The sequence below is a fragment of the Phragmites australis genome, chromosome 1 (genome assembly GCF_958298935.1).
Source record: "Phragmites australis chromosome 1, lpPhrAust1.1, whole genome shotgun sequence".
Lineage (NCBI taxonomy): Eukaryota > Viridiplantae > Streptophyta > Magnoliopsida > Poales > Poaceae > Phragmites > Phragmites australis.
Window position 1 is genome coordinate 18,058,619 of NC_084921.1, and position 20,415 is coordinate 18,079,033.

Below are 20,415 nucleotides of genomic sequence, written 5' to 3' on the forward strand. Positions count from 1 at the left end.
TGCATGTACTCCTGGTTTATGCCGTGTGTGTGTATATATATATGTATAGTAGTATAAACATATACTCATATATATATGTGTATTCTATGCTATTTTTCTCTATTTATCAGGGTGTATATATATATAATATACATCCTTAGGAATATCTATATGTATAAATATGATGCTAATTTTTTTAATTTTTCTTTAATTTCTTCTCACCTCAGAAGCACCAGAATAACCAGTTTCTATCACAAGCACGTAATAGTTGAGGTGGTAAGGGAGTCACGCGCGAGGTCCTAGGTGCGGGTTCAAGTCCCACGAAATGCAAAGAGCGAAATATGTTTGAATATGATGTGGATTGGACATATGCGATACGACCTGTATTAGGGTGGCTCTCGGGTGAAAAAACTATTTTTTAACCTTTTTCGTGTCTAGAAAACGCGAAACACGTTCATCAGTCTGTCACTTATGTTTAGTTATTGATGATGAGTCAATGTTATGACCCGTCACCTATGATATTCATTAGTGACGGGTCAAGTTGTGACCGTCACCTATGATCACATTGGTGACAGGTATGTACCCGTCACCCATAATGATTCATCAATGACACGTTCGGGGTGACGAGTACGGGGCTTGTCACCCATGAGGGTTATCACTGTCACTCATGTCCTTTTTTCCCGTAGCGACTGACACCTCTCATGAGTCCCCATGTCATGGCCGCGACCGCGTCCCCTGCCACCATGCTGCTCCCCAGGCCAGTCGCTGGCTCGCCATGTCTCGGCCTTGCCTCCTCCTCTGCATCTCACAGGAGGCACCTCCTCGCTGTCAGGTACGCGCAGTCATGGACTTGGCCTCACTTCCTTGTTCCCCCGGCACTCGCATGGGTGGGTGGATGAATGGGATGCCCAGTTGAGTTGCCCACCAGGTGTTCGTCTTGTTGCCTCTGCACTAGAATCGTGCAAATAGAGTGCATCTCAAGCCTACAGTGGGCGTGATGGGTAGCTCAATTCATGAGTTAGTTTGGTGGAATTACTATTCACTAGGCTGATTATGTGGCTGCCTTGGTTGTGCCAGCGGTGGTGCAGGTGCCAATTGACCAACATCAACAAGCAGGAGCCAAAGCCGAAGCAGCAGAGCCTACTAAACAAAACCAACAACCTACTCACCAACCTGCTCAGCGGCGCCTTGGGACCATGCCCATCGCCGAGGGCGTCATCATCGATCTCTTCAGCAAGCCCCTCTTCTTCTCTCTCTATGATTGGTTCCTCGAGGTGTGCGCATCCCTTCCATCCCACTCCCACGCATTATCATCAGTGCATTTTTAATGCCACATATACTATGTTCTCCACTCACCTGGAACCATACAGGAAACTCGAGAGAAAACAATGTGGAAAAGCTTGATGTCTCTACCTCTCCTTCAAAGGCGGCACCGCCTCAACCGGTTAGTCTGAGTGTCGCTGCCTCCTTCCCCATCACTACCACACCGCATTTTTTTTCTTATCAGCCATTTAAAAGGTCCATCTCTGAGACAACGCTAGAACGTGTGTCAAGATATCTTCGATCTCTTTCAATTCTCCACAAAAGGATCAAACCAAAGGTGAAACTTGGGCATTTAGTAAGTAGCATTCAACTCCTCATTATTATGTAGTGATACACAAGGTTTTGCTTGGTAATGTAGTAGTCTACTTCAGTTTTTTAACTGAATTTATATAACTCAGATAAGCGATTGACAGTTGATGTAAACTTCCATATGCTATTCTCCTTGCACAAACTGGATAAAACATCTACTCTGATGCATATATCACTCTGACGTCATACATTGCATAGCTGAAATTATGAAGTCATTCCTATTCTTGCTGTTCTTACTGAGAACCTAATTATTTAGAGAGAAATATTGTATGCCTTTTCTCATCCTTTGACACAACTTGTACCTGTCGTGCATCAATTTCTATGGAAAGATGGCAAAAGTACAAAGTGATAGACTTCTAGACAATTATGATTCCTGGGAAAATCAATAGAATAAGTTAGGCTTCTATTTGAAATTCATCTAATGCTAGCAATGCACTGAAGTAATGCATCAGTCCACTATTTATACTGAATGTTGCTACAAAAAATTATTTGCCGCTTTCAGTGTATAATTGAATTCACCTGCATGCATGGACTGAAGAACGTCTGATGTTAGCCACAATTTATAATGAATGTTGCTATAGAAAAAAAATCATCTCTTTCAGTGTATAACTGAATTCACTTGCATGCGTGTACTGAAGAAAACATCACGACTGAATACTGTTCTTTTAGTAGTTTATAAATTTAGCTGTATATTTATTAACTTACTTTGGATTTTGTCCTTTTATTAGTTTGTAAATTTAGTTATATGTAGACAAAGCAGCATGACAGACATAAAACTAAGGTCCTAGAAAATTAAATTTTATTGTATTAAAAAAAAAGATAGCTAAGATTTAGTGGAACTCTTGCCAATTGCCATTAACATGTGTTTTGGAATCACATGAGAGGACAAGAAGATATGTGCATTTTCTTTAAAATTGTGACTACTTTTAGCATGGCATAATGGAGAGTCAATTACTGAAGGAGAACATAGTTATACACTTTCAAATGAAATTGATGATTAATCTGATATATTTTGATTCAATATATTTAGAAATCACATTCCTTGCCATAATATGTTCATGTTAAATGTTATTGCCTACCTCTGTACAGAAATTTCATTATCATATTAATATTACATCAATCTTTTAAGAGTATTAGGCATTTGTGCAATACAGGAGTTGTGCAATGGAGAGGGTTAGAACAATGAATTTCGTAGGCACTAGGGACCTATCAGAAAGACAAGTTATGTTCTTTTTATGATTAATGATTGCGAAGAATTTATGTATTTGCTTTTTCATTATATCACAGCTTGATGAAAATAATAATATTCCTTTTATGGGTATTCTTCCCTATAGTTAGGTTAAGTGATTAATCATATTGGTTATTTTTCCTTCTATTTGTGATTGTTGTGGAGGAGGTGGGAGTCATACCAAATCTATGTGCAGTACGTTTTGGTAATGATTATGTGTTCATGGTGATATTAGCAAATATCCACTACCGGTAGCCATGACTATTTGGCTGTATAATAATTATTTTTGTGTTTATGGCACTGATATATTAGTTGTAGTGCATAATGTACGGAACATAGTTTATGTTCAGGTTACTCCCTCCAGTTTCATATTTCCTGTCATTTTAGACACAATCTCACATACCAATGAGCGATTAATTAGGGTGCTAAATTCCTATTATTCCCATATTAAATAGTTTGGAGTGCTACATCTAATTAGTAAATGCTTACAGCCCAAGTGGTTTGCTCCCAACTCTCGAAGGTAGGATTCCATGGTTCGAGTCTTGGTACTTGTGGGTTTTTTTGTCATGTTGTTTGCCACACTCGTTCGCTGAAGCATCCCGCATGCATTCTTTTTTCGCTGCGCGTGTTTTGCTAGACTTGCCGTGCACATTCATTGCCACGGTAGACGTTGCCTCGCATTCTTTTCTTTGCCACGCTCGTTTTGCCATGCCTGTTTTGCTAGACGTTGCCGCACGTGCAATATTTATATGCCAACCTTGATAAACCTTAGAGCAAACAAGATTGAATAGAGATGAATTTGAACATGGAGCTACAAGAAGATTCTTTTGATGAGATAGGGTACTGTATGTTTCTTGTTACTTTGTTGATTTGAGGTAGTATACTGTCTTTTTTTTTTTTTGCCGTGTACCAATTTTTTGACGTGAACCTATATGTTCTTGCCACTATAGATGATAATGACAGTGCTTTGGAAGGGGATGATTTGAACTTTGTTCCACCGCTAGAAGAAGCTAATGGTAACTCTCTTCTTTTCTTTTTTTGCCGTGCAACAATTCTTTTCAACCTAAATACACATGCTTTTGTTACTATAGATGTGATTGATTTGAACTTCGAAGGTGGGATTGATTTGAACTTGGAACCACCTATAGAAAATGTCAACGATATCTCTCTTCTTTTCTTTGTTAATTTTAGATTAGTACAATATTTTTTTGCTGTGCAGCAATTCTATTCAGTATCTTAGATTTGAGGATTTTTCGTGCTATCCAATCTATTCAGCATAAGAACACCGCAAAAATAGTACCAAATCTTGTTCCAATTGTTCAGGAGGTGTGATCTTTTTTCTTTTGTTTATTTATAACCATGACGTAATGTATGGAGCTAACCTTATTCACATGCTATAGGCCTTCCAAGAGTACTCAACAAAGAAGTCCAATAGAATGTTCTTGACACTCCAACTTGTTATGAGGGAGGCAATGAAAGTAGGAGGAAGAAATAACTTAAAGATTCCACATATGAAGAAAGGGACCCTAGAAAGACAGGGGCGCCTTCCTTTGCAGATCAGTTGCGAGTCATCATTGGTAGGCAAGGCTATGTCTCAGCTCGCTGAATAATTTGCCAAGAGAGGACATTACATCTCTTTTTTTATGCAAAAATGTACTGGTATGCATGGAACAATTCGATCTGATATGCATGGAACAATTTGGCAAGAGTGAGTGTTGCTAGCATTTAGGCATGGAACATTTTTCTCTCACGTGTTCAGTAGGCATGCATGGAACAACTTGAACAAAAGTACTCCTAAATTCAAGCACTAACATAACAGAAGATTTTTTGAGTCCGAGTGACAAATCATGTTCCCGCTAGTTTTGTTGCTAAACAATTCGTTGCTACTGCGCTATATGTACACCAGTAGACACCGTCTTCGCTTGTCCAATTTATCCATGCTCTCTGCTGCCCTCGTCCAATACTCCGCTCGTTCTGCTCCCCGAGCAGTGCAGATGCTAATGGCAGCTCGTTCATAGTAGTATGAAGCATGTTGGGGTGCATGCAACTACTCACGCGTGCATACAGAGCTCAAGCACCCCGAAGCGTCTCGCTGTCCAGCAATCAATACGCATGTAGTGACGGCTTTGGAAATGTGGCACCATTAACTACAACAGGGGTAAACTCATCCAAAACCGGCTACCAAACTCTCCAACAACATAAATTTTCAACCATCTTGCAGAACGCTGTAGTGACAACAAATATGAAACAGGAGGGAGTATGATGTTACCCTTCATTATTTTCATAGTGTGTTATAAAGCCTTCAGGTGTTGATACAAGATTTGAAGAATTGCTTTCAAAGTGTCTATACAACATTTGGGTATACATATATACACCCATACAGAAACCACACTTCACAAAATTGTTGGCAGTATGTTGTAAAATCTCCCATACGGTTCATTATATTTGTTCTTTAGTACATTGCATAATGTTTTGTTAACAAAGAAAAGAACTCATTATATTTATCATCAACTCATTATTTATACTATTTAATTTGTGAGTCTACTCTCATTTCATTTAGCAATCACACACCAGAGTTTGAAGGATGAGCCTAACAAATGTTCATGATGGATGCATTTACTTAAAAAAGGAGAAATTATTGAATTATTTACAAATGAATGCAGCTATTATGAACTATACTCAAATATGAATACAAACTTTACCTCGTGGAGAGTGATAAATCATATGAACTCAAGTTTTGCCATCTCCCTTATTCATGTCTCCTTACCGAAGTATCTGTGCAAGAGCTCTTTATGATTCTGCCATATGGTTTTCACCCGCTGCCTCAAATCCATCATTCATTTCTAGTTTTCATACAATATTCTATCAAATTTACTTCATACAATATTCTATCAAATTTACTTCTTAATCTTCTACCTTGTGATGTAACACAGGCCATCAGGCCAGACAACGCTGGCCATCTTGCTAATATACTTCTAGAAGTGGGACACCAGCTCCAAGAGGGTTATGTATATATGAACATATTTATGCAATTATTGCTGAAACTGCAAAGATTGAATTTGGTGGGTACCTTCGTAACGAGCAATCTAGTCTAGATCTTTATCCTCGAGGCTGTCCAGATGTTGACGCAGGGATGAAGGAAGCGACTTTATACCAGGACAATATTTAATTTCAAGATGACGAAGAGGCGAGTACGCTTGTAGCCCATTGGGCAAGGATGTCAGGCTTTCACATCCCTGAAGAACGAGGCGTTCCAGCGTTGGGAGGTATGAGTGAAAAATAAACAGTAGATATCTCAATTATTCGATATTTATATTTGTTAAAATATAAATATGAATATTCGTATCTATAACTATTTCTAAAATAGATATTAAAATGGATGTATCTGAATTTGTTTTTGAAAATCCGATTCAAATGTGGATATCTAAATTACTTTAAATTCGGATGTGAAGATGGATAATATCTGTATCCGCCAACCTGAGAACCAAATTTTGCTAACATTAGAAATTTCAGAGGTGAACAAAATTTATATATTCCGGCCCAATCAAATTGGAACAAATTTTAGTCAAATTTTGAATGAAATTTTTAAAATTTTGGTAATTCCAATAATTCCAAATGTAAATGAATATTTTGCACACTAAATAAAAATTCTTGCATACTAAAATAAAAAATCTTGTCGTTAAAGGTGTAGGATATTTACTTACAACCTGATCAAATAGATATTCGAATACGAATTTGTATTCGAAGTATCCGATTCGTATTAATATTCAAGGATATTTAAATTTATATTTGTATTCGTATTAAAAATATCAATAACGATATAAAAAATAAACTATTTTATCAGTATCCGTTTCTGTTTGTATTAGGAGCTCCCCCAAGCATAATTCCAGTGATGATCAACCTCGGCCAGTAAGAAATAATAGTTTATCAAGTGCATTTAGCTGGCCTGACAAGAGTCGTAGATTGTCGCATGTGTGAATCTCTATAAACCCGAAGGCCGGGGGAGGGTTGAGAACCTCTGACAAGATGTCACACTCATGACGTCAATGCTAGGCCCTTAAATTAATGCTGGCTTGTCCTGTTGCTTGCCGAATACGCGCTCAAGCTTATGTCACGATTGAATAATCATTCCTCGAGAGACGCTGGGATGTTTGAGACCTCTACCAGACTTGCACAATCCTGTATGCTGGCTCCTTTCTGATGCTGGCTGGTCAGGACTTTATACGTATCCAATCAGATTATTGCAAGCCCAAATATCCAGCCTCGTCAACGATACCAAGCTTTGGAACTCTTTCTCCGGCCAGTAGACAAGCGCATCGCAGCGACAAATTGTCAAATGTTGGAGCTGTACAAAACAAGTCCATAGCACTAGTGCACTGCAGTGGAAGAACAGGTTGCAATTTCTTTAGATTCATATATGTCAGAGGGGATTTACGATTCCATTTCACCTTACCGTCCACCATCTCAATCACTACTATCCTCCATATCTGGCCATGTTGTTTCTCCATCTTGAACCTCCAATTTCAAAGTGGACAATGACATCATATATCTAGCTGCCCACAGGTACATCTATTGGTTGCCTTCAGTTATCTCTAATACTCTGAGCTTTGGTGCTTTAGGTAGAGTTGTTAACTGTGGGCATTTCTTAATAAGGATAATCTCAAGCAGAGAAAATATTAGCTGTCCTACTTGAATTCCAGGGACTGCGTCCCAGCTCTGAAAGATCCTTAATTCTATCAACACGAGCTGCTTCAATTCTGGAAATGCTGACTAGGCCATTGTATAATCTCTGGCACCATATGATTCTTCGAGCAGTGCCGCTTCTGGTAATGCTGTGAAGTTTTTGCACTGCCCAATGAAAATCTTCTCAAGCTTTGGTGCTTTAGGTAGAGTTGTTAACTGTGAGCACTGCTCAATATGGACAGTCTGAAGCAGAGGAAATATTAGCTGTCCTACTTGAATTCCAGGGACTGCTTCCCAGCTCTGAAAGTGTAATATCCGGAAATGCAAAATACTTGGGACGCACGAGGAGTATAAAATTTGACATTTTGAATTGATGCCTGGATGGATGATCGGAGACCGCAGATGCATATATCTCGTCGAGACGAATCCATTCGCTATCTAATGTCGCATTTGGGCATTCAGTGGGCTCATGGCGAGTCCAATAAATTTAGACCGTTGATTAAATTGAAAAAAAAAAGAGATAATGCTTGGTGGATTGGCTCCCACCCGATCCCATCCGCACTCATCTCAGTCTGGCGGCCCCAGCCACCCGATCATCGCCACCGCCTCCGCGCCGCCCGCACGCCACTGCTCGTCGCTCGTGCATCGTTGCCTGCTGTGGCCCACGCCATCGTGCGTCACCGTGCCTAGCTGCAACCCTAGCTGAGCTCATCGCTCACCGTGTCTATCGGCCACCGCCCCACTGTGCTCAGTAGCCAACCGTTGCGCCATGCCGCCCCTTCTGCTGACTGGCCGTTGTCGTGGAGGATGTCATCCGTGGGGGTGGGGGATTAGCTGAGAGGTGCCAGCCAAAGGCAAGGGCCAGCCTAGCACAGAAGGAAGAAAAGAAAGAAAAAAAAGAAGAGAAAGGGAAAGAAGAAAGGAAGAATAAGAAGGAAGAAAGGAAGAAGAAACGAAGGGGAGAAAAGGAGAAAAGAAGAGAAGAAGAAGGAAATAGGGGGAGTTTTCGTGAGAATCACCGAATCCGTCATTGTTTCAACTTCCTCGCCGTGAAGGTGACTTCTAATTAGTCCTTAGAAGCTTGTAGATGTGTGAGGTCGATCAATTATGTCATTGGATTAATGTTTCGATGATTCGTTTAGCGTGCGGGGATTAATTGGAATTGAGGTTTAATATGTGTCGACTTTGACCAGATGGTTAAGAAGAAAGTTGTAGGCCACGTCGATAGCTCTCCGTTGGCGTTGTTCTTGTTCTTGTTGGTTGGGCGGTTTAGGAGGTCTAGCTAATCGGTGTTGTTGTCCGATGAGAGTTAGTTCGTACATTGTTGATTGTTGTTATTAGGTTTTTGACCTCTTTAGCGGAAGTTCTCACTTAATATCTTTCAAGCTAAGTAGAAGGTATGGTTCCGTAGATCAGGGTTTTCGGGTTTGCGAGGTTTTCGGGTATAGGCGTATGTACCTCCTTTTACTTTTGTTGTTGTGGCATTTTTGGTGCTAATTTATGCACTTGTTTAGGTGTTGCCGCTTCGGAACGCATCTAATTTCCATTTTCGATGTCGGTAAAGGCAAGTGAAAGTAGTGGTTGCGTTATGCTATAGTTTATTATTTGATTGCCTCCATCTTTTAATTGCTGCACTCTCTAATGATCTTTTAAATTGGATGTGAGCATATTACTTCTATACCTTTTGAAAATTTGATGATTTCATGGATTATGAGGTAAAAATAGTGGAGTTTGTCATTACTTGCAAAATTTGAAGTATATTCATATGTTGAAAGTATATCTTTCTTTTATGTATGAGCTTGTTGTCTCAATATTTACTTTTTTGAAGTTTACCTGAATCTTGAATAGAAGTTGACGAAGCGAGTTTCGTCACTTTGCAGTTCTTGAAGTCTTAAGCATATCCTGCAAGTTATGTTATTGGTTACGTATGAAACATGTCATACATATGCATCTCATGCATTGGAAGTTTTGTCGCATCTTCTGACGACGACCGTACCAGTATAGCACCGTATGTTATCTTAGAAGGGGTACAGTGCACATCCTTGTTACCCGAGAAGGGGTAAGGGTGAGGAAGAGTATAGCATGTGCATCCATACATATTCTCATAGAAGTATTTAATCTTGTAAGTTATATTTTCACTTGTGCATAAACCATGTCATATATATATATATATATTATGTATTGGAAGTTATGTCATGTAGCGTCCATGATCGTACCAATATAGCACCGTATGTTACTTGGGAAGGAGAACGACACACACCCTTATGTTGCCCGTGGAGGGGTAAGGGTGAGGAAGAGCATGTCTGATGCATACATATGCATTCATATAGATGTCTATACTTTAATTACTTCAACGTCGTTCTCATATTGCAAAGAAGGTTTTTTGGATGGAACTGATATAGTGAATCATTCCTAGCAGATGATAGTATGTGGTTGTTGATGCTTTGTCAGGTTTAATTATATTTTTTCAATTTTTGTTAACCTATTAAACTTATTATCTTTGATAAAGACGAATGTTTAATCAACTGTAGCTCAATAGCTATCTCACCCTTGCTCTCTTTCCAAATACGCCTTGAGGTGACGTCAAGCATGCAGGATATGTAGCAGCATATGTTTTACAGATCACCTCCTCTTGTTGTCTTTTTTGGTTGTAATATCAGTTTGATGCTTCTTTGTTGTTGTGTCGTATGTCTGCCTTGTTGTGGGATGGAAGTATGTTCGAGGCCTTTTAATTGTTTTGCTAGGATGTTTATATCTGTTAGCGTGATGATTTATTTATCTCTTGTTTTGTGATGGTTGATCAGTTATATCTCTAGTTATAGGAGAGATGTTGCTCAGCAATCTTATAGGTTGGTTTGGTGGCACTCCGGATTTCTAATGGTCTCCGGGTGTTACATAAAGCTCCTTAATTTTTCCAGTGTAAGCTCCTTCAATTCTGGAAATGCTGAGCGGGCCATTGTATAATCTCCGTCACCATACGATTCTCTGAGCAATGCCGCTTCTGGAAGTACTGTGAACTTTTCGCAGTCCCAAATAAACATCTTCTCAAGCTTTGGTGCTTTAGGTAGAGTTGTTAACTGTGGACAATACGAAATATGGGCAGTCTCAAGCAGAGGGAATATTAGCTGTCCTACTTGAATTCCAGGGACTCCATCCCAGCTTTGAAAGCTCCTTAATTCTATCAACCTGAGCTCCTTCAATTCTGGAAATGTTGAGCGGGCCATTGTATAATCTCTGCCACCATGTGTCGCTTCTAGTAATGCTGTGAACTTTTTGCAGTGCTCAATAAACAACTTTTCAAGCTGAGGAAATGTTATTAGCTCTCAATGGACCCAATTTTCTTCACAACATCTATCAAAATCTGGCAGATGAAGAAGCTTAAGCTCCTTCAGTTTTTGAAAAGTGGAGGACGTACACTGATGCACAAGTATTGCAATTTTTCTAATTCATCCAAATGCAGAAGAAGTAGTTCTGGTAGCTGGCACAATGGAGGAAGCTGCTTGGATTTCCTACAATCATGTAGTCGAAGCTCAACCATATTTTGCAACATACCCATCCATGCTGGAAAAGTGGTGCCTTGGTAGGTAGGATATATCCTTAGAGTCTACAGTCCATCATGAGCTTTGAGATCCTCGAGCACCTTATGGCATTGTTGTTCATCCTCCATACCACTTGTCCACCTTAATGACAGTTCTCTCAGTTCCTTCTTATTTCCAAGATTGGCTGCTTTTGCATCTTGTTGAAGATTAGTTTCTGATAATGTGTCCATAAATTGACCGGGTACCTTCGAGTGCAGGGATTAATCATGAGATGGGACAATCGATATATACAGGTTCGGGCCTTCGATTGAAGTAATACCTTATGTCATGTGGGGGTGTTGCTGCCGTATATTGATGATCTCGAGTACAAGCAATGGGGCTAAATCTATTACAGAGAGTCTATCAGATCTGATCTAACCTAAAGCTAAGGTCGCCGAGTACCTTCTCTGCTAGGGTCTTGATGCTTGCCTTGATGTGTTTTCCTTGTGTGTTCTTCTCGTGTGTCTTGTTCGGGTCCTCCTCTCCCCCAGCCTTTTCGCTTTATATAGGGGTGAGGTACCGACTCCTATCCAGTCGTGGTCGATAGGGAGTTGTCTTCCTTAACGTCCAAGTAGATAGATTTGTTTGAGTACTAATCATATCGAGTTAGGTAACTAATCAAAACCTTCCTGATATGTACTTCCGTGATTCCGGGTGTATCAAGTACCGCTGATTCGGTTTCGAGATATCTAAAGCTTCTTAATACGTGTTGTACATACCCTGCTCATATATGATATATTCCTTATGCGTATATACCCTATAGTTAAATATTTAACAGTAGCCCCCTAACTCTACTCACGAGGAGAGGTTTCCATATGCCCCCACTCGAGTACCGCCAAGTTTAAGCTTGGTCGAGTAAAGTGGATCAGTCTTATAGTCGAAGGAATTGAGCATAGGCGGGTCCTTCCTCGAGTATCGAGTGGAAGCTCAGTCGGGTCGAGCGCCTTGCATCTAACTGCACTCACTTGAAAAAAAGACTAAAGAACTCAACTGATCGACACCCAACTCCGAGTAGAGTTAAAAAACCTTTCAAAATTTGAAACGACAGGTGTAGGCACATTTAATGCGGGTAGAAGGGCGTGCAAAGATTCACACGTCGTCATCATACCGCTTTTCACGCCAGTCGAAGCATGGTAAAAACGTGCGTTGTTGTCGAAGAGACGATAAATTTTTGACATTTTACCCATATGACCCGGACTGGTGGTGGCCATTCCTTGTCGTTGCCACCAGTCTTCCTGCCCAATCCTTTCTGCCCCAGCATGCACTATCACCAGATAGAACTTCTAGATCCATGAATCTCAACTCTTACTCTGAGATCCCGACTTCCTCCTCGCTGGAGAAGAAATCGGACGTAGTAGCTGCTGGCGCCTCACCCGATCAGTACGATGAGGTGAGGTTTATGATCTTGCATGGACAACCTCGGCAATGCAAGAATCTAAGTTGGTGGAACTTGAAGCGAAAGGAGTGGTGCCGCTGCGCTGCCTGGTTGAATGGAGGATTGCATCTAGTGAGAAATTCCCTTCTTGCAAGATTGAGCACAAATTTGTAGTTTTTGAGTCCTTCTTTCGCTGTGGTTTTAACATTTCTCCATCCAAGTTTCTTCTCAATGTACTCGATCGATATCAAATTGAACTTCACCATCTAAACCCCAACTCTATCACCATGTTGAGTGTTTTTGTTCATCTTTGTGAGGCCTTCCTTGGTATCGAGCCCAGTCTGAATCTTTTTCAGTACTTCTATAAACTGCAAAGAATTACTGAGAACAAATGTGTAGGGGGGTGTGGTTTCCAATTGAGGAGTGGAATGAGGAATTCCTACATCTTGGTTCCCCTAACCTCTTCTTGGTTAAAAGATTGGAAAAAACTTTGGTTTTACGTCTCCAATCCTAACCTGATTGGTTTTTCATTAGTGTATAGAGGTCTTTTTTCTTTCCAAAATCCTTCTTGGATATAAGATCACTGAGAGTCCGACCACACCACCTATTTCGCCAACAAGATTGGCATGTTGAGGCAATTTGACCTAACTGGGTGGCATGTGGCTAGAGACTTTATTAGTAAGAGATTAAGTCCTTTGAAGGCGCGAACACGCATGGCTTGGGAATACAGTGGGGATGAGGATGCTTCCAGGGATGTAGCTGGATGTAAGGCTTAATTACATTTTGCCTTTTTTTGTTTCGCTATGAACTTAGAGCTTTATCGAGTAAACCTTTCTTCTCTTTTTCAGCTCTGCCTGCTCGGGATATCACTGCCCGATTGAACAAGTTTTTCTCTTCTGGTGCACCAGAGTGTGATATTCTGCCTTACTCCCTTGAGAATCCTCAACCAGATGTAAGGGTAGTAGTTGAAAAGTAGGACCAGTTATCGTCCATTTGATTTGACTTGTTTGTATGACCATAGGCTCCAGTCTTCCACCAAGAACACATCCTTTCGAGTGAGGTCTTTGATCTCGATGCCACCTCTTCCGTTGATGCTGTCGAAAAGGGGAAGGGATCAGCCAATGAGGAGGCCGAGGGGTCTCTTCGATCAAAGAGATTATCCTCTTCTTCTCAACTGCTGTCTTATCCGAGCCCTCTCAAGCGCAAGCGAAGGAGTCCTCGGGTATACTGATTGAAGTTCTTATTATCTTCTTATTTCCTTTCAAATTATTAAGTAGATTCTTGAATGCATTCGGTTTGGATGAGTGGCCTCTTGTTAGGGAACGGTGAGTGTACCAGCTCAATCGCCTCCTCAAGCAACCATTGCTCTTGATGACTCGGTCAAAAAGATAACTCTTACTGAGTCATCGATTTCCTTTCAGTCACTCTATTGATGGCAAGTTGCATGGATGGCTCTCTTTTTTTAGGGGACGTTTGGCGCATCCTCACAACCGCCAACTCGAGGGACCATCATGCCTGATGACTCGACTAGAGAGTTAATTTCAGTTGAATTATCGCTCTTTAGTTGGTCATACTTTCACTCAGTAATGCATTCTTATTATTTGGTTCTTTGCAGGCCACTGATGACTTGACTTTGCCTGGTCCATATGTAACTCCTCCATCGGCTTCGCCTACCGGACCAAGAACAAAGAAGGTGACCTCAAAAAGGCAAAAGCCAAGCATTATTTCACATTTTCCGATTTCAAAGATGTTTGTCTTGGATTCAAATCTCGACTGGTTAATTAGCAATCCTTTCTTTTCCTCTTCTCTTACTATGTTGATTGCAGACTATCGACTGAGGCACAGACCAAGGCTGCTAGCGCCTCGACCAGTCATCTGGGGCTGCCTTCTCCGGTTGACTTGGCCTTAGCTCCAATCAGAGATCCTGCCTCGAGCGCCTGAAGGAGACCCACAGCTCAAGGGAAGTGAAACTTCAATACCGATTCCGATTGATGATCCGTGGGCAGCGATAAACGCTCTTCTCCAGGCTACAAGCGCTTAGGTAGCTTCTGCCGAGGCCATCCACCACAAGAAGCTCAAAGCCAAGAGGGAGAAAATTGAACGTAAGTCTGTTCTTGATCACAAGTGCGCGATTCGATTATTAGGTGACTAGCAAAGAATTATTATTTGGTTTACCTTTTTTAGGCCTTGAGTCCTCCTGCAACAGCAAGTAAAAGCTTCCTGTTGATGCAATGAAGAAGATTAACAATGATGTCAAGTTTTGGGAGCGACTTAGGATGTCAAGTGCTGTTCTGACACAAGAAATTGATGGCAAGGAATATGCAGTCACCTACTTGAGCCGGCGTCTCTTAGAATCAGAGATGATGTATGTCTTTATTGAAAAATTATGCTTATTGTTGTATTATACTTGCACAAAGTTGAGGTATTACTTGCTATCTAGTACTTGCATAGTAGGATGTCAAGCCGATGTGGACAAATACATGTTGCAAAGACCAATTTTAAGTGGTAGAATTAACAAATAGGCTTATGTACTTATAGAGGATGATTTAGCTTATGAGTCTTTAAAATCTATGAAAGGCCAAAAAATGGCATGAAGTTCTATTGGAGGATTTATGCTCACACCGTATTTCTAGACATGGTGCCACTAAAGTAAAACTATATTAACTTGTTTATAGACAAGAGGTTGTACTACCTGTTGAAGTAAGCCATGGTGCTTTGAGGTTGGCCGAGCAAAATAACCTGTCGGCTGTGGATTATTATGATGTAATTATAGATAGGATTGATGAAGTGACGGATAAAAGGCTACAAGCTTTGAGAGAAATTGAGAAGGATAGATTAAGAGTAGCCAGAGCCTACAACAAGAAGGTAAGAGCAAAGCCATTCTAGATTAGAGATCTTGTATGGAAGAGTATCGTGTCGATTGGATCAAAAGATAATAAGTTTGGCAAGTGGTCTCCGAGCTGAGAAGGTCCATACAGAGTTATAAGTATCATCCTTGAAAATTCTTATTTGTTAGAAACCTTGCATGGGGAGAAATTGTATAGAGCTATTAATGGACGATACATGAAGAAGTATTATCCTAGTGTGTGGCAAAGTACTTAGATAAAATATGGCTGATGTTTTGTTTACCATCTTTCTAAGGAACAACTGAGGATATTGTTTTGTGTCAAACATATCTATTTACAAAAAACAGGGGGGCATGCGTTGATGACAAGATTTGACATTCATAGTGGTCATTGCAATGATGATCAGCTTAATGGAATATTGTCGGCCTGGTGTACGTGGAGATGATATTTGAGCAGGTGATCTCTGGCTATGGTTATCCTTGATCAAGTGATCTTCGGCTATGGTAATCCCTGACCAGGTGGTCTCTGGCTAAGGTGGTCCCTAGCTAAAGTGGTCTCTCGCTAAGCCTGGTCCAGCTTCGAGCATGTTGGAACCCGAGCATGTTGGTCTCTGAGTAGGCTAGTCAAACTTTGAGCATGTTGGTCTCTCAATAGGGACTGGTTGAGTTTGAGCATGAGGATTCTGAGAAGGTGGTCGGACCGAGCGGTGACTGGTCGAAGTTGTAGCAAATAGTTGGACCGAGCAGGCGGTATGTGAGCAGATGCTCGGATTGAGCAGGTAGTCAAATCCAAGAAGGTCAAACTGCAATAAAGGATACTCGGGTAGATGTATGAGAGTTTACGTGGTCAAATAGGAAAGATATGTTAGTTATAGAAATTTTGGAGATCAGATGGCATAGCCGAATCATATTTGTAAGTCTTGTTCATTTGAATTAGGAGTCCTGATCTTTTACAATGCAGATATGCCGCCCTTTAAGTATAAGAAGGTCATGGCCGATTGAGAAATCATCAACATCCAATCAATTAAACACCATTTATATTTACCTTTAGTTTTCATCTCTTTTGCCTAGCTCCTATAGTCACATTCTCTTTTCCAATCTTCATTGCTACCTGTTCTTGATCTCAACGACCAAGGACAAGCCGTTGGCCATCCACACTCTGATGGGGTCCCTTCCAAGCGTGGGTGACGACAAAGATCCGACGACGTAGCACCAAGACTAAGGAATCAGGGGTGCTACTCATTGGATATTGCACATGAGGTGTTTAGTGTTTGGTGCGTATCTTTTCGCGTCAACACATATCTTCTTCGATTGTTGCTTTGCAAATTCTGCATGGTTCATATTCCACGTGGCCTCAAATATATCTGGGAATTAGCTTCAGGGTATCAATAAAAAATTTAAAGTCAATATATTGGCAGAAGCAATCATCTTGTGTTGGTTCATATGGCTATGCAAAAATAATATTGTCTTTAACAAGAAGAAATTTATTTCTCCATTACAAGTTATTTCTACATGTACACACTGGCTTTGCTCGTAGTTTGTGTTGCACCGATAGGAGCATCATGAGCTGATAACTAGGACAATAGCATGTTTGGAGCAAGTTCCAACGGAGCTCTTTAGCTGGTTTGGATGACAATCTAGGATACGCACTACTAAAAAAATGCCTTTACCGTTGGCTCTAAATTGGACTTCATTGATGGTTTTGGAGCCGACAGTGGGCAACAGGTAGTGATAATCCATGACTATCACTACCGGTCCAGAGACTGACAATGTTGAACTATCATTGCCGGCTAAATCCTTCAGCCAGCAGTGATAGTTCAACCCTTCACGTCCTGAATAGATATTTTTTTGGCTCAAAAAACGAAAAAAAAATATTTGTGCCCAGGCACCAACCAACTACTGCTCACCCGACCAGTGACCCGACCATCCACAATTCGGCCGATTTTTCACACACGTGTGGATCAGGACTCGAACTCATGACCTTAGTAGCTCGGTGTGACCCCTATAACCATCTCCTTCTCATTCGTTCTATAGTACAGTAGCAAAATCAATCCTTTTGACATCTTCTCATCGAATATTTGAACGACTATTTGGACACCTAAATAATCTTAAATGAAAAAGTTATCAATTACAAAGTTATATATATGAGTTCTACAATGTTCATATAAAGTTTTTCTCCATCCAACTCCGTATGTAAGAGTTTGTGTCCAATGTGTGTAGTATTTAGTAAAACAGCCATAACTTCTGCATATGGAGTCCGATTTCGACGTTTAACCTCTACTTTCGAATTTAATGTTGAGGCGCATCCAAAAAAAATACACGTCTTTAGATCTATACCTTCCTTGACCCTAAAAAAAGGCTCAGAAGACTCTCGACAGAACATCTAAAGTTTTTTTGGTTCAAAACCGACCTTTTCAATTTGTCTGATAATTTTTAGAGATATAGTACTACATCTAAAGTCAGTGCTATGCAGCCGTTTCATCAATCCGAGTTACCAAACTCACGATAAAAATATTTGAATTTGTAGTTTTTAACTTTGTGACCTTATGTGTGGCTTCAATGATTCCTACTAGTTTTGCACTAAATCTAAGCCAAAAGTTTGTGGTCAAGTATGTAGCTCATTCTGTACCAGTTTTAGATATTTATTTGTGAGTCTATATAGCTTCAAATAAATAAAAAAATGATCAACTACAAAGTTGTAGATCTCGTCGAGAGCAATAATTTTTATATAAGGTTTATCTTCATCCGACTTCATATGAAAAAATTATGAATTTTTTAAGATTAACTGTCATTGACCATAGCTGAAACTTTGTTAAGATTGTTTTGGCTTTTAAATGACATCAAATTAAAAGCTTTTATCTACAAAATTGTAGATCTCATCGAGGATTATAATTTTTAATTAAAGTTTTTCCTCACCGGAATTTGTTTGAAAAAGTTATGAATTTTTTAAGATATGATGTCATCCAGTATCACTGTCGACTCGTCACACGAGCTGACAGTGATACTTGACGAACTATTACTGCCGGTTTATGGCTAGGACCAGTGATAGTACAGGTATTACTGTTAGTCGGTGCCTTCAGCCGGCAGTGATACTTGACAAATTATCACTGCCGGTTTGTGGCTAGAACCGACAGTGATAGTTCAGGTATTATTGTCGGTTGGTGCCTTCAGCCAGCAGTGAAACATCATTACTAGCTCAAGCCTTCACCTAACAGTGATGCCATTTATCACTACCGGTTTATAACTCACATAGGCTGATTCTTCCCGTGCGCCTTTTAAACCGGCAGTGATGCCCCATCACTACCGGCCTATTAGGTACCGGCAGTGATGGGCCGATATATATAGCTGGTTCTGTATTAGTGACGTATTGAAGCCAATCACAATAATCTTGCTTAAGAGTTTTTGTCCTGAATTGTTGAATTCTCATTTGGATTTTGGCGTTTTGTTTTATCTTGTTTTGGTTGCGTGTATCTTAGTTATGCAGAGCAAAGACGGGGAGGATCTCTTGTACGGTTGCATAGGCGGAACCAGGTGGGTGTCCAGGTAGGCCTGGGACTACCCAAATTTTTGATCCAATTTTTTCATAGTATATACCCTATAGAAGAAAAGAAAGCCCAAAGAAGAAAAGAAAGCCCAACGATGAAAGAAAGGAGGCTCAGAAAAGAAAGAAATGAGACGGCCTAGGAAAAGAATGAGAAAAGGATAAAGAGAATTGGGCTCAACCTAGAAAGGATTAGAGTTTTGGCCCAAAGGTTTCTCTTTCTAAGTTTTCTTTATTCTTCTTCCATTTCTATCATGTTTTCAATTGATTAATACATTCTAGAAATCAAAGCAAGGCTAAAGAAATACCAAAATACTTCAATTAATTCTGGAAAAAATATGGAGGGCTATTTGGAACATAAGGAACACTCTAAAAACATTTTTAGCTCATGAAATTGCTTTTAGTGATTTCTAATTATTCTTTTTATTTTCCAAGTTGAGTTTATTCAGGAAAAAATTGCTATAATGCTAGATTAATTGTAGTATTGTAATCTTCTATTTGTGTAAGACATTTTTTCATATTTAAACTATTTATATTTTAATATTTGCAAAATTTTAAACTTATTTGTTTAATTTATGATATTGTGAGAACTTTTAAATATATTTGTGTTATATTTTGGTAAATTTATACTTGTATATTAAATGTACAGTCTCATGAAAATTTAGAGTGCACACCCAACGGAAAAATCCTAGCTCCGTATCTATACGGTTGTATCAGCTCGATGTAATGTTTAGAGTTAATAAAACTTCCTTTTCAAAAAAAAAAAGAATTTGTTAGTGCAAATTCAAAAATATAGTCCCCAACATCTTGGATCGTCTATTACAACAAATACTCCAACTCACCGGCCGGCCTCTACCTGTACCGTAGTGCGTGCTTGAAATTTGGCTCTAGTGACACTTTAGGCATGCAGAACTGCAAAGGCGCACCCTCCCACTCCATCTATAATGAATGCCTCCTGCCACCATCCACAACACCATTGTTAGGTCATCTCCAGCAGAAACTCTAAAAATCCACTCCCTATAACACTATTACAGTCTCCCCTATCACTATTACAGTCTTCTTTGTTCCATCTATCTCCAACAGAAACTCTATATCTCATCTTCTATTTTCTCTCTCATATATTAAATTGATTTCCTTCTCTCCCCACCGCTCCTCCTTGTTCCGTCCACCCCCTCCCCATCTCCTCTCTCCCCACCGCTCCCCAGCTCCTCTCTTCCCACCGCTCCTCCCTCCCGAGCTCCTCCCTCCCCTCCCCATCTCCTCCCCGAGCTCCTCCCTCCGCCACCGCGCCATCCTCCTCCTCCACCGCATCGACCTGGTGGTCGGCGTGCTGGTGGCCACCGTCGCTCTCGGCCTCGCCGATCGACGCCATCGCCGCCACCTCCCTCCTCCACTCCGCTCTGCTTGGCATCGCGCGATGGTGGGCTGGAACTGTCCTCCCTTACGCAGGAAAGGCGGGTGGTTGGGGAAGAGGACGAGCCAAACAGTGATAGAGGAGTCGTAGCACGCCGCAACAATGCCGCCGACGAAGTTGCCCCCGTATCGCTGTAGCAG

The 20,415-nt window shown here is 40.5% G+C and overlaps 1 pseudogene; it reads right to left on the reverse strand.

Moving 5' to 3' along the window:
• Positions 1-5,925: 5,925 nt before the first annotated feature.
• Positions 5,926-20,272, reverse strand: LOC133883219 (uncharacterized; annotated as a pseudogene).
• Positions 20,273-20,415: the final 143 nt, after the last annotated feature.